A 14,038-nucleotide genomic window follows, 5' to 3' on the forward strand; every position below is an offset into this window, starting at 1 on the left:
ATGCAGCCAGGCTCAAAAAATGCCAAAATGGCAACTGAAGTACCAACTTTGTCTGTCTGCCTGCTTGTCTATATTTATTCGTCAGAGTAACATACCAAAAATTGAAATATTATTTCTCTATGGCAATTTTTATTTTCTTATTTTTACTTACCCGTATTTTCTATAGTTTCTAAATGTGTTAGTGTTAAGTTGAAGGGGAAAAGGTAAAGACAACTCTTTCATTGCTTCAGAAAATAGCCCTCTAACTTCTGAGCTCCAGAATCTTTGCCTTTTCTCTCTTGAACTTTCTAAAGTCTGTGTGGCTCTTTTATCACCATAAAAATCTGGTGCTTTCAAAAACATTTCTTACCACAGAAATCTGTATCATGGAAGCATTTGTCTCCCATTGTCCTGGACTCTCTGAATCTGTCATTGTTCTTTTATCAGGGTTCTGAGTGCTTCTTGTAGAATCTGGCAAAGAAGTTTACCTGGTACTTTCTGAGTTCTAGAAGCCTGCTAGTATTTATCTCAAGTCCCAGAAACTCCTATTCCACAGTGAATCTGTTATTTATTGCTGTATAACAAATTACCCCCAAATTAGCAGTTAAAGCAGTATTTATTATCTCACACAGTTCCCAAAGGTCAGATCCAGGAACAGGTTAGCAGGGTAGATCTGGTTAGGATCTCTTATGATGTTGCAGTCAATGTCATCTGGAGCTGCCATCATGTCAAGCCTTGAATGATGCCAAGGAGCTGCTCCAAGATGACTCACTCACATGGTTTTTGGTTCAGTTCTTCATTGTGTGTATCTTTCCTCACCACACGGCAGCTGTTTTCCCCCAGAATGAGCAATCCAAGAGACAGTAACCTAGATAGAAGCTGCAATTGCAATATCTTTTATAGCCTAGTCTTGGAATTAACACATCAATTATGTCATATTCAGTTTGTTAGAAGCAATTCACTGTGTCTAGCCCATACTTAAAGGAAGGGAAGACTCTTATAGAGAGTAGCAAAGAATTTATGGATATATTTTAAAACCACAGATTCCAACTTAGGAAAGACTTCCAGATGTAGCAGAATCCACCCATCCCATTAGTTTCCTCTGAAGCTTAAGACTGTCTCCAGGGAATAGTGGCAAATTGCTGAGTTCAAACCTAGTTAGGTATTCAGAAACCTGTACACCATAGACACTTATTATCTTCCTGAGCTGTGGAAGCCATCACTTATTCCTTCTCTTCAGTACATGTGGATAATCCTGGGGTGTCATCAGGTCCTTGAATTTTAAAAAAGCACCCTTTAATTACCAACCATGTTGTTATTTTCCTCAAGCTCCAGAACTGTGTTGAGATTTGAGGTCACAAAATACAAAGAAAAGCCACAGAATATAAAAAGGATAGGCTTTTCACTCAGGAAGAACCACTAATTTATTCTTTGTTCAAATAAATAAATGAAAAACAAATAAAAATCAGTTTACAGGAGTATTCAGCAATAGTGTATGAAATGGGATATTTGTAATCCGTAGGCCTGAAAAGTATGGAAGGAAAGATTTGGGTTCAGTGATCAGTAAAAGTTTGATGAAGAGCTGATTACTATTAAACTAAATCTGTTTCCAGGCATCACTGGAAACAGGAACTAGATTATTCTTCTGCCAGAAACAGCAACAACAACAACCAGACAAAATGCTTTTGAAACTTAAAAAATTACCTTAAGAAACTAGAAAAAGAAGAGCAAATTAAGTTCAGAATACACAAAAGGGAAATAATAAGATAAAACAGAAATAAAATAGAAAACAATAAGGACTTCAAGCTGTATTACAAAGCTGTAATCATCAAGACAGCGTGGTACTGGCATAAGAACAGACACTCAGATCAATGGAACAGAACAGAGAACCCAGAAATGGACCCACAAACATATGGCCAACTAATCTTTAACAAAGCAGGAAAGAATATCTAATGGAATAAAGACAGTCTCTTCAGCAAGTGGTGCTGGGAAACTGCACAGCAACATGCAGAAAAATGAACCTGGACCACTTTCTTACACCATACACAAAAATAAACTCAAAATGGATGAAAGACCTAAATGTAAGACAGGAAGCCATCAAAATCCTCAAGGAGAAAGCAGGCAAAAACCTGTTTGGCCTTGGTGCAGCAACTTCTTACTCAACACGTCTCTGGAGGCAAGGGAAACAAAAGCAAAAATGAACTATTGGGGCCTCATCAAAATAAAAAGCTTCTGCACAGAGAAGGAAACAATCAACAAAACTAAAAGGCAACCGACAGAATGGGAGAAGATATTTGCAAACAAACAAACAAAAAAACCCATAAAGATCAGATAAAGGGTTAGTATCCAAAATCTGTAAAGAACTTATCAAACTCAACACCCAAAAAACAAAGAATCCAGTGAAGAAATGGACAGAGGACATGAATAGACACTTTTCCAAAGAAGACATCCAGATGGTCAACAGGCACATGAAAAAATGCTCAACATCTCTCATCATCAGGGAAATACAAATCAAAACCACAATGAGATACCACCTCACACCTGTCAGAATGGCTAACATGAACAACTCAGGCAACAAAAGATGTTGGTGAGGATGTGGAGAAAGAGGATCTCTTTTGCACTGCTGGTGGGAATGCAAACTGGTGCAGCCAATCTGGAAAACAGTATGAAGGGTCCTCAAAAATTAAAAATAGAACTACCCTATGACCCAGCAATTGCACTACTAGGTATTTATCCAAGGGATACAGGTATGATGTTTCAAAGGGGCATATGCACCCCAATGTTTATAGCAGCATTATCAACAATAGCCAAAGTATGGAAATAGCCCAAATGTCCATCAATGGATGAATGGATAAAGAAGATGTGGGGTGTGTGTGTGTGTGTGTGTGTGTGTGTGTGCATGTATGTATATGTGTGTGTATACAATGGAGTATTACTTGGCAATCAAAAAGAATGAAATCTTGCCATTTGCAACTATGTGGATGGAACTTGAGGCATTATGCTAAGTGAAATTAGTCAAAGAAAGACAAATGTCATATGACTTCACTCACATGAGAACTTTTAGACATAAAACAGATGAAGATAAGGTAAGGGAAGCAAAAATAATATAAAAACAGAGAGGGGGACAAAAACATAAGAGACTCTTAAATATGGAGAACAAACAGAGGGTTGCTGGAGGAGTTGTGGGAGGGGGATGGGCTAAATAGGTAAGAGGCATTAAGGAATCTACTCCTGAAATCATTGTTGCACTATATGCTAACTAACTTAGTTGTAAATTAAAAAAATAAATTACATAAAAATAAAAATAAAATAGAAAACAATAGAGAAAAATCAATGAAACCAAAAGTTGGTTCTTTAAGATAATCAATAACATTAATAAACTAATAAATCTCTAGCCAGCTTGGTTAAGAAAAAGAAAGAGAGTATGCAAATTAACAATATCAAGAATGAAATTAGTGACATCACTAAAGATTCTAGAGCTATTAAAAAGATAATAAGGGAATATTATGAATAACTTTGTACTATAAATCCAACAGCTTAGATAAAATGGACAAATTCCTTGAAGGACAGGGCGCCTGGGTGGCTCAGTCAGTTAAGAGTCAGACTTCATCTCAGGTCATGTTCTCACAATCCGTGAGTTCGACCCCGCGTGGGGCTCCGTGCTGTCGTAACAGCTCAGAGCCTGGAGCCTGCGTCGGATTCTGTATCTCCCTCTCTCTCTACCCCCTCCCCCACTCAAGCTCTGTCTCTCTCTCTCTCTCAAAAAATAAACTTCAAAAAAAAATTCCTTGAAGGACACAAACTACTAAAATTTACTCAAGAAGAAAAAATTAACAGAGCCCTACATCTTTTAAAGAATTAAATTTGTGGTTAAAAACCTTCATACAAAGAAAACTCCACACCCAGATTGCTTCACTGTCAAATTGTAACTAACATAGAGGGAAGAAATAATACCAATTCTGCATAAACTCTCTCAGAAAATTGAAAAGCAGAGAGTTTTTCTCAACTCGTTCTATAAGGCTAGTATTATCCTGATACCCAAACCAGAAAAAGACATTGTAAGAAAAGAAAACTTTAGACCAGTGTCCTTTGTGAACATAGTGCAAAAATTCTAAAAATATTTTTACCAAGTCAAATCCAACAATATATAAATGGAATATTACATTATAGCCAAATAGGATTCATCCCAGGAATGCAAGGGTAGTTTAACATTTGAAAAACCAATCAAGGCAATTTATTATATTAATGAACAGAAAAAGAAAAGCTATAAGATCATCTCAATATATGGAGAAAAAACATTGAACAAAATCGAGCATCCATTGCCAATAAAAACTCTTACAAACTAAAATTAGAAGAGAACTTCCTCAACTTGATAATGACATATATCAAAAACCTATGGCTAACATCATACTTAATGGTGAAAGATAGAATGCTTTCCACCTAAGATTAGAGACAAGTCAATGATATTCATTCTCACCACTTCTATTCAACATTGTACTAGAGGTTCTAGCCAGAGTAGTAAATTAAAGAAGAGAAATAAAACACATCCAGATCAGAAAGAGCACAATTATCTTTATTCACAGATGAAATAGTTATCTATGTACAAAATCTGAAAGAATCTCCAAAAATATACTAGAGCAAATAAATGAGCTTGGTAAGGTCTCAGCACACAATATTAACCTACAAAAATCTGTTGTATTCCTGTATATTTCCAATAAACAATTGGAATTGAAATTTTAACATACTATTTACAATAGTATCAAAAATATGAAATACTTAGAGACAAATCAGACATAAGATGTGAAAGGCTTGTATATTGAAAACTATAAAATGTTATTGAAAGAAACACTAAATATATTGAAAGCCATACCTTGTACATGAGTCAAAAGATTCAATATTGTTCAGATGTCACTTCTCCCCCAATTTGTTCTCTAGATTCAATGCAATTCTAATGAAAATCTCAGTCAACTTTTTCATAGAAATTGATAAGCTAACTCTAAAATTCATGTGGAAATGCAAACGTATTTTAATAGCCAAACAATTTTGAAAAGAAATAAAAAAGAACAAAGTAGGAGAGTAAATATTACCCGAATTCAAGACTTCTTATAAAGTTACACTATTCAAGACTATGTGATATTGGTGTAAAGATAGACAAATAAATTAATACAATAGATACTTTGGGAAAAACACCATATATTATGGACAACTGATTTTCAACAAACATACAAAGTAAATTCAGTGAAAAACAAGAGTCTTTTCAACAAATGGTGTTGGAATAACTGTATATCCAGATACAAACCAATGAACTTAAATCTATACCTCATACCTCCCTCTCTCTCTGCCCTCCCCTGCTCGTACTCTGTCTCTCTCTATCTCTCTCCAAAATAAATAAACATTTAAAAAAAGGCAGGGGGAGCCTGGGTGGCTCAGTTGGTTACACGTCCGATTTTAGCTTAAGTCATGATCTCACGGTTTGTGGGTTCAAGCCTCACATAGGGCTCTGTGCTGACTGCTCAGAGCCTGGAGCCTGCTTTGGATTCTGTGTCTCCCTCTCTTTCTGCCCCTCCCTGCTCACACTCTGTCTCTTTCTCTCTCTCCAAAATAAATAAACATTAAAAACAATCTATACCTCATGCTATATGCAGAAATGAACTCAAAATGGACTATAACCTAGATGTAAAATCTAAAAAAATTATGTTTCTGAAAAAACAGTGTAAAATGTTTGTGATCTTAAGTTAGGTAGACATTTCTAAGATATAATACCAAAAGAATAATCCATAAAATAAAAGTGGTAAATTAGACTTCATCAAAATTAAACATTTTTATCTTCAAAAGATATTGTTTAGGAAATAAAAATGCAAGCCACTGACTAGGAGAAACTCAATAAGGAGACAAATAATCCAATAAAAAATGAGCAAAAGATTTGAATATCTTCACCAAAGAAAATATATGGATGGCAAAAAAGCACATAAAAAGATGCTCAATATTATTAGTCATTAGGGAAATGCAAATTAAAACCATACCTACCACTATGCAGCCATTATAATGAAAAAAATAGATATGAAGTATCAGGGTGCCTGGGTGGCTCAGTTGGTTGGGCGTCTGACTTTGTATCAGGTCATGATCTTATGGTCCATGGGTTCAAGCCCCACATCAGGTTCTGTGCTGACAGCTCAGAGCCTGGAGCCTGTTTTGGATTCTGTGTCTCCCTGTCTCTCTGCTCCTCCCCTGCTTGTGCCCTGTTTCTCTCTCTCTCTCAAAAATAAATACTAAAAACTTTTTTTTAAAAAAACCTATATATTTCTTTAAAAAAAGATAATATGAAGTATTGACAATGATGTGGAAAAACTGAAACTTCATACTCTGTTTATGGGAATATAAGACAATATCAACTGGTTTGGAAGTCTTTTAAGAAGTTAAATATACACTTATCACATGATCAAGCCAAACTCCTAGGTATTTACCCAAGAGGAAAGTCAACATAAGTGTATACAAATACTTGTACCTGAGTGTTCATAATAGATTTATTTGTAATAGTCAAAAAGTTGGAACAACCCAAATGTTAATGGATAAATGTACAAACAAATTGTGATATAGCCATACAATGGTGTACTACTCAGAATAGAACACAATGAACTATTGATACATACAACAATGTGAATGAATCTCAAAATAATTATGGTAAGTAAAAGAATTCTGACTAAAATAAAATAAAATTTAAAAAAGTGTACATACATACTGTGTTATTAAAACTCTAGACAATGCAAACTAATCTATGGTGATAGAAAATAGATTAGTGGTTACCTGGTTAGGGAGTAGCTAGGGAGAGGATCCATAGGGACATGAAAACTTGTATAGGTGATGAACACATTGCCTATTTTGACTGTGATGATTGCTTCACAGGTGTCTACATACATTAAAACTTACCAAATTGTACATTTCAAACATATACAGTTTACTGTATACCACTTACACCTCAATAAAGGTATTTAAAATTTGTAAAAGTGATAGTTTAGCAAGGACTTGAAGGAAGTAAGGAAGTTAGTGTTATGGATAGTTAATGTGAGGTTTTAAAAAATTTTTAACCAGGGGCGCCTGGATGGCTCAGTCTGTTGAACATCAGACTCTTGATTTCAGCTCTGGTCATGATCCCTCCCCCCACCCATTTGGGCTCTGCTCTGAGCATGAAGCCTGCATGAGATTCTCTCTCTCTCCCTCTGCCCCTCTCCCCACTCATGCATGCTCTCTCTAAAATAAAAAAAAAATTTTTTTTAATCACAATGAGACACAAACAAAAGGATACTAATAGAGAGAGTTGTAAAAGAGGTTAGTTTTGTTTTGTTTTGTTGTAGATGAGGAGTGTGCGTGTGTGTCTGTGTATGTGTGCATGTGTGATATTTTGTAATTCAACCAGTCAAAGCCTTGATACTAACCACACTACCCTTGCCTGTCCACCTGAAGGTGAGCTTGCTCAATGATCTATATGGGACTGGGCCCCAGAGTGAGTTCTTCTAGCTAGCCAATGAGCATCAACAACAGGAGGGATGTCCTTTCTCTCCGCCAAACCCCTGCCAAACTAAGCAAACAAATGTTCCAAAACAGGAAGATGTTCGGATGATTTCTATTACTTTCAAAAGTTATGAATCCATGGTGATGGCCAGTCTTGGCCTCTTCCTTGAGACCCTGAGGGACTGACAGGTTTCTCCTCAGTCTTTGGTAGAAACACAAAAAACAAGCATTGCTTTTTATACTAAGAAGCTTAAAGCAGGGTTTTTATGGATGCTTCATAAATTTTCTTTTATTGCAAAGATGAGTCCTATCTTCTTGGAAGGACCACAGATCTTGGTGTACCTTAAGAATAATAGACAACAGTTACAGCCTGTTCATCTTACCTCCTTTCCATGAAGAGAGAGAGAGAGGGACAGAGAGACACAGCGAGAGATACAGAGAGAGAAAGAGACAGAAAGAAAGACACACACACACACACACACACACACACACACACACACACACACACACAGAATCATTATATAACAGTGTTAGGGGCATCAGGATCCCCTCTATCTCCCCCCATGGATTTTCTCAGGATTGCACATAGACAAAGGTCTGGAAGGAGACACAAGAAACCATCCATGGTTACCCACGGGCAGTTAGAATAGAGAAGATGAGGGTAGGAAGACTTTCTGTGTCTTTTGGATATTTCATGAGTGCTTATACTCTTGGAATTAAAGCTCTCTTAAAAAAATTATTCCTGCTGTGAATTAGTCCTGTATGCCTGTTAGGTGTGTATGTTGAAATAGACCCAAAAATATAATCTGAGGAAAATCTTTGCCCTGCATTTTCTAGTTCTACCTCCATGCAAAAGTTTGGTGGCTTTATATTTTGGCATACTGGTTAGATGTTTTCCTTTCATAAAGGGTATTAATTCTATGTTGATTATGTTTAATTACACCATAGAACTTCTATATTTTAGAATATTTTTAAGTGTTTATTTATTTAATTTGAGAGAGAGATAGAGAGGGAGAGAGAGAGAGAGAAAGTGCCCGCAGAAAGAGAGGGAGAGAGAGAATCCCAAACAGGTGCCGTGGTGTCAGTGCAGAGCCCAACATGGGGCTCGAACTCATGAACCATGAGATCATGACCTGAGCCAAAATCAAGAGTCGGACACTTAACTGACTGATCTACAACTGACTGAGCCACCCAAGCGCCCCTAGTTTCTTCTCAGAAAATATAACCTTGAGTTATCTGGTGTTGAATTATTAGCAAAAGTTTTGCTATAAAAATCACATCCAGGGAGAATGGCCCAATGGGAATGGGCTCCTTCTCCAGACATTTTAAATTCTGTCAGGTTTGGAGATAGATCCTTGGAGAGATTTCTGGGGCCACATTGTCTCAACATCCATCTCCCTCAGGACATGCCCTTTTCTGTCCTATATTTTGTCATTGTGCCTTGAGTGTACACTGAGAGGTGTTTTAAGAAACAACCACATTACATCTATCATTGTATATATGGTAGGATTGTTATTGAGAACATTATCTAGATATCACAATAATATAGGAAAAGCTATGTTTCTTCCTGAGCATCTGGTCCTCTTTTATCTTTTGCTATTCACACTATAAATCTTGCAGTAGCTTTGCTTTCCCTTCACTACTATGCAACTCTAAGCCAAATTTGTGTGCTTCCCAGTGCCTATACAGAAGTACAGGGATGAATTTCAGTGCCTGGATGTTATACATTATACTATATTATACATTATATTACATTAATTAAATTTTTTTCATGTTTATTTATTTTTGAGAGAGAGAGAGAGAGAGAAAGAGCAGGAATGGGGAAGAGAAGAGAGGGAGACACAGAATCTGAGGCAGGTTCCAGGCTCTGGGCTGTCAGCACAGAGCCTGATGTGGGACTTGAACTCACAAACTGCGAGATCATGACCTGAGCCGAAATTGGACACTTAAACACCCAGACACCCCTACTTTTCTGCTTTTTAAAAATGTCTTTCTTATTTTTGAGAGAGAGAGAGCAAGTGGGGGAGGGACACAGAGAGAGAGGGACAGAAGATCCAAAGTGGGCTCTGTGCTGACAGCAGAGAGCTGAATGTAGGGCTCAAACTCATGGACCATGAGATCAGGACCTGTGCCGAAGTAGGATGCTCAATCAATTAAGTCACCCAGGCACCCCAGTATTTTTCTACTTTGTAACTTTCTCTTTGCCCCTTTTCCTCATTTATGTTAATACATTTTTATTGTTATGTATCATGTATTTCTATAAATGATTCCAAAGCTCCACCCCTTCCTTTTTTTGAATAAAGAGTAATAAGGGATCCACTTTCACTTTGGAGTACAAATTTGCTAAACCTCTCATTATTCAAACTAGGATTCCAAAGTCTTCAACAAGGCTTCTGACTATGCCATATTAATACCATTGTCCTCAACATTAACATTTAACCCTGTTGTCACAACTCTAGAGTGACCATGAGAATCACAGACCCCTATGAAGTCAACATCGTCTAGATCAAGTTATTATGTTTTGGTTAGTGACAAAAAAAAAGTCGTAAGCTTAAGCTTATGGACTTATGTTCCAGACTAAGTTAATTTATTTATTTTTCAAAATATTTATTACTAGTTTTCTACGTACCAGGCATGCAGTTAGGTTCTATAGATACAATAGTAAACAAAAACCAGACAGGGCCTATGTCCTCAAAGAGTTTATAATCTAAAAGTGAAAAAAAACCACTAGTCTTATAATCCCACAAATGTACTTACTTGTCATGAACAGGCTTTGGGAGCATGTGATGTGGGATCAGAACCTGTCTTGGGAGTCAGGAAAGACTTGTTTGAATTGATATCTTGCAGGACAACTAGGAGTTTGGGGAGAGGATAAGAAAAGGCAAGAAGCATTTGGGGAAGTGAGAACAGCATTTGCAAAAGCCATGTGGCAGGATGGAGCACAGTGCAATGGAGGAAACGCAAGAAAAGCCCTGTGGGTAAATGCAGACATTTGAGGGACAGTGGTGCTAGCTGAGGCTACAGGAGTATGCAAGTGGAACCGACTAAACCACTGAACTGTTTTAAATAATGACTAACTGTGTGAGCTATGATAAATGATCCAACTTTTTAAAGTCTGTTTTCCTGGCTGTAGAACACTGATCTTTTTCTTTTTTTTTTTTTAATATTTATTTATTTTGAGTGGAGGGGAGTGAGGGAGGGAGGGACAGAGAGAGAGGGGAAGAGAGAGAGAATCCCAAGCAGACTCCACGATGTCAGCACAGAGCCATGAACTGTGAGATCATGATCTGAGCTGAGATCAAGAGTTGGTCGCTTAACTGACTGAGCGACCCAGGGGCCACAAGAACACTGATCTTTAATCGCATGGTGATGCTGAGCTACCTACCAAGCTACTATTAAAGTTACAAGGGGATTTAAGCTAAACTTTCTCTAGGGACCAGCATAGTGGAAATTTCCATTTACCTAAGGGAAAAACCATTTACTTTTGGCCGGGGGGGGGGGGGGGGGGACTTGGGGGGGGGGAGGCCCTTGGGGAATTTTTTTGTTTTTTGTCTTTTAATCAAATTATGCACAGTGAAAGAACAGTCTCACATGTAAATAGTCTTGTGATGATAGCCAAAAGGGAAACAGTGTCTGCCCCACCGTCTTGGTACCAATACTTTTACTTAACGGTTTTGTTAATGTCCACAGAAAACTTACAATATGCAAGACACTTTCAGCTATGTTATTTTGTTTAATTCACATAAGAGGCCTATGACTTAAGTACCATTTTTAATCTTTTAGAGATAAGAAAACTAGTAACCAGAGAAATTAGATAACTTACTCAAAAATACATAACTGAAAAATTAAAGAACTGGAATTCAAACTCAGGTAGTCTGATCCAAATCCACAAAGATATCACTCACCACGGGCACCTCAACAAGACTGGATGTGGTCCAAAGTTGCCTGTCAGACCTTACAGTGACAATGAGGAAGGAAAGGAAAAATTGTATCCACCAGTACTCATTCCATGAGCCTGATGTAAAATCTTATCTTTTCAGAAAATGACCTCAACTTCTGCTATCAAACCCCATGAGGTAAGACATGACCATACTATGTCTCTTCCTACACACACCCACCTATGATAAAGCTTAATATATATATTAGGTACAGTAAAATATTAATGATAATAATAAAAAAGAACAATTATAATAATATACTGTAATGAAAGTTATGTGAGTATGGTGTTTCTCTCTCTCTCAAAACGTCTTATCATACTGTACTCACCCTACTTCTTGTGATGTTGTGAGATGACTAAATGTCTGTGTGATGAGATGAAGTGAGGTGAATGACATGGGCATTGTGACGTAGTGTTAGGCTGCTACTGACCTTCCGAGAGTATGTCAGAAAGAGGATCATCTGCTTCTGGCTCGCGGTTGACCATGGGTAACTGAAACTGTGGGAAGCGAAACCACAAATGAGGGAGGATTGGTCCCCCAGCTTAAAAGAAGGAAATGAAATAGATAAACCCTTCTGCCAATAAAGATAAAAGATTCTGTTTCCCCAGTTGACTTTGACAGGGAGTGAGTTCTGTAAGACCTGTACTTTATAAAAAGAAGGGAAATATCACCCAATGTTCATATCTGTAGAACTTGGCTTGCATTCTGTAATGAAGGAGAATATAACATCTGTCAATACTTCTGTTTTAATAAGAAAACTACCTTTACAAGAAAATCAGACCCGCAATGGGATGGAATAGGATGTCCTAGACATGAGTTCTAACTTGGTGCAGGATTATTAAGAAGCAAGCTCTCCAATCCTGCTGAGTCAATGGACAGGATCTATTTTCAGTTCTCAACTTGTCCTGAGATGCTGTAAGTCCCTTGCCAAGACCTGAATCAGTGCAACATCTGTGAGAACCAATTAAGAACGCCACATCACCTAGGAAGAGAGCAACAGGGTGCTGTGAATTCTTATTTGAATAAAAGTATCCAAAAGTGAAGAAAATTAGCCAGCTCTCTAGTCATGCAGTCAAATTTTTTGTTAACAAAAGGAAGAAAAAGGAGGACCTGCTCTGGTTGCTCCAATTCCATATTCCCTCAGCAACTAGATTTCTTCTTTCCTACTTCTCCTGACAGCATCAAGTTGGACACCATTTGTGAACGACATAGGCATTTGTCCTGAGAATCAGGGTTTCCTTGTAGACATCTTTGCCTGGGTGCTTGATTATGTCATCTCTTGCAGAGGCTGCACTCTTACCTCCTGATCACCTGTTTGCTCACTGGGTTCCTAACCATCTGCCTAGTTTTTGACATTCCTGGTCATTTAAGGCATTCTTTTGGGATTTCTGGTCAATTTGGTGTCTTTGCCTGATTTCTGGCACATTCTGAATTCTGCCTCTATTTGGTTCTTGCGTACTGATTTTTCCTGTTGTTTGGTTTTTGCATACTTCTCTACTTCTGTTTTTCCATGCCTGTCCCCACTGCCTAGCAGATATCCACTTTCAACTTCCTTACCTGCTTAATTTTTTTAACTTGTTTTTACAAAGCACCACCATTGTTCACAATTCCAGAACTGACATTTTTAGAGTTTTAGGTGTAGCGATCAAGAGGAAATACCCTTTTGGAAAGAGGAAATCCAAGATTGGAGTATAGGGTTGCTAGCTTTCTTTAGATTTCAATCTTAGGAAAACAATAACAGGGAACACAAAGTTAAAAAGATCTGAATTCAGAGCCGCCTGGGTGGCTCAGTTGGTTGAGCGTCCGACTTCAGCTCAGGTCATGATCTCACAGCTCGTGAGTTCGAGCTCCATGTCAGGCTCTGTGCTGACAGCTCAGAACCTGGAGCCTGCTTTGGATTCTGTGTCTCCCTCTCTCTCTGCCCCTAACCCACTCGCATTCTGTCTCTGTCTCTCTCAAAAATAAACATTAAAAAAATTTTTTTTAAAGATCTGAATTCAAAAGAAAGATACTTATCATTGGTAAAACAGACAATAAAATAAAAATCATCTAAGAAGAATGTAAAATAATAAATATGATAGATCACTGATTCTTAATAATATTCTATTTTTCATATCAAGAAAATCTTGTTCCTTTAAACTAACTGCTTTTAGTTTATTACCAAATTTTTAATATGTGAATTTAGATATGTTTTAATGGGTAAATATCTTAACATTTACAAACACTTATAATAGAGAATGTATTTTTAGTGTGCCATATTTGAAATGTGTTTAATTTCAAATCTAACTGAACTGTGCTATTTTCATAGGGATATATAGCCTCCTTTGGAAAACCTTAATTTTAAGTTGTAGGAATTATTATTATTATTATTTTAATTTTAAGTTGTAGGAATTTTAATTCTTTTAAAAAAATTTTAATGCTTATTTATTGTGAGAGAGAGAGAGAGAGCAGGGGAGGGGCAGAGAGGGAGGGAGAGAGAAAGAATCCCAAGCAGTCTCCGTGCTGCCACCACAGAGCCCAATGTGGGGCTCGAACTCATGAACCACGAGATCATGACCTGAGCTGAAATCAAGAGTCGGATGCTTAACTGACTGAGCCACCCAAGGGCTCCT

General features: G+C 37.3%; 1 long non-coding RNA gene across 1 annotated transcript; it reads right to left on the reverse strand.

The window, feature by feature from the left end:
- Positions 1-576: 576 nt before the first annotated feature.
- On the reverse strand, positions 577-12,110 carry LOC132673363 (uncharacterized). Its single transcript, XR_009608019.2, has 3 exons — positions 11,755-12,110; positions 11,394-11,442; positions 577-858 (listed from the first exon to the last, which is right to left on the reverse strand). It is a non-coding gene; the product is annotated as an uncharacterized LOC132673363 (long non-coding RNA).
- Between the last annotated feature and the right edge of the window lie 1,928 nt (positions 12,111-14,038).

The sequence above is a fragment of the Panthera onca genome, chromosome C1, assembly GCF_046562875.1.
Source record: "Panthera onca isolate mPanOnc1 chromosome C1, mPanOnc1 haplotype 2, whole genome shotgun sequence".
Taxonomy (NCBI): domain Eukaryota; kingdom Metazoa; phylum Chordata; class Mammalia; order Carnivora; family Felidae; genus Panthera; species Panthera onca.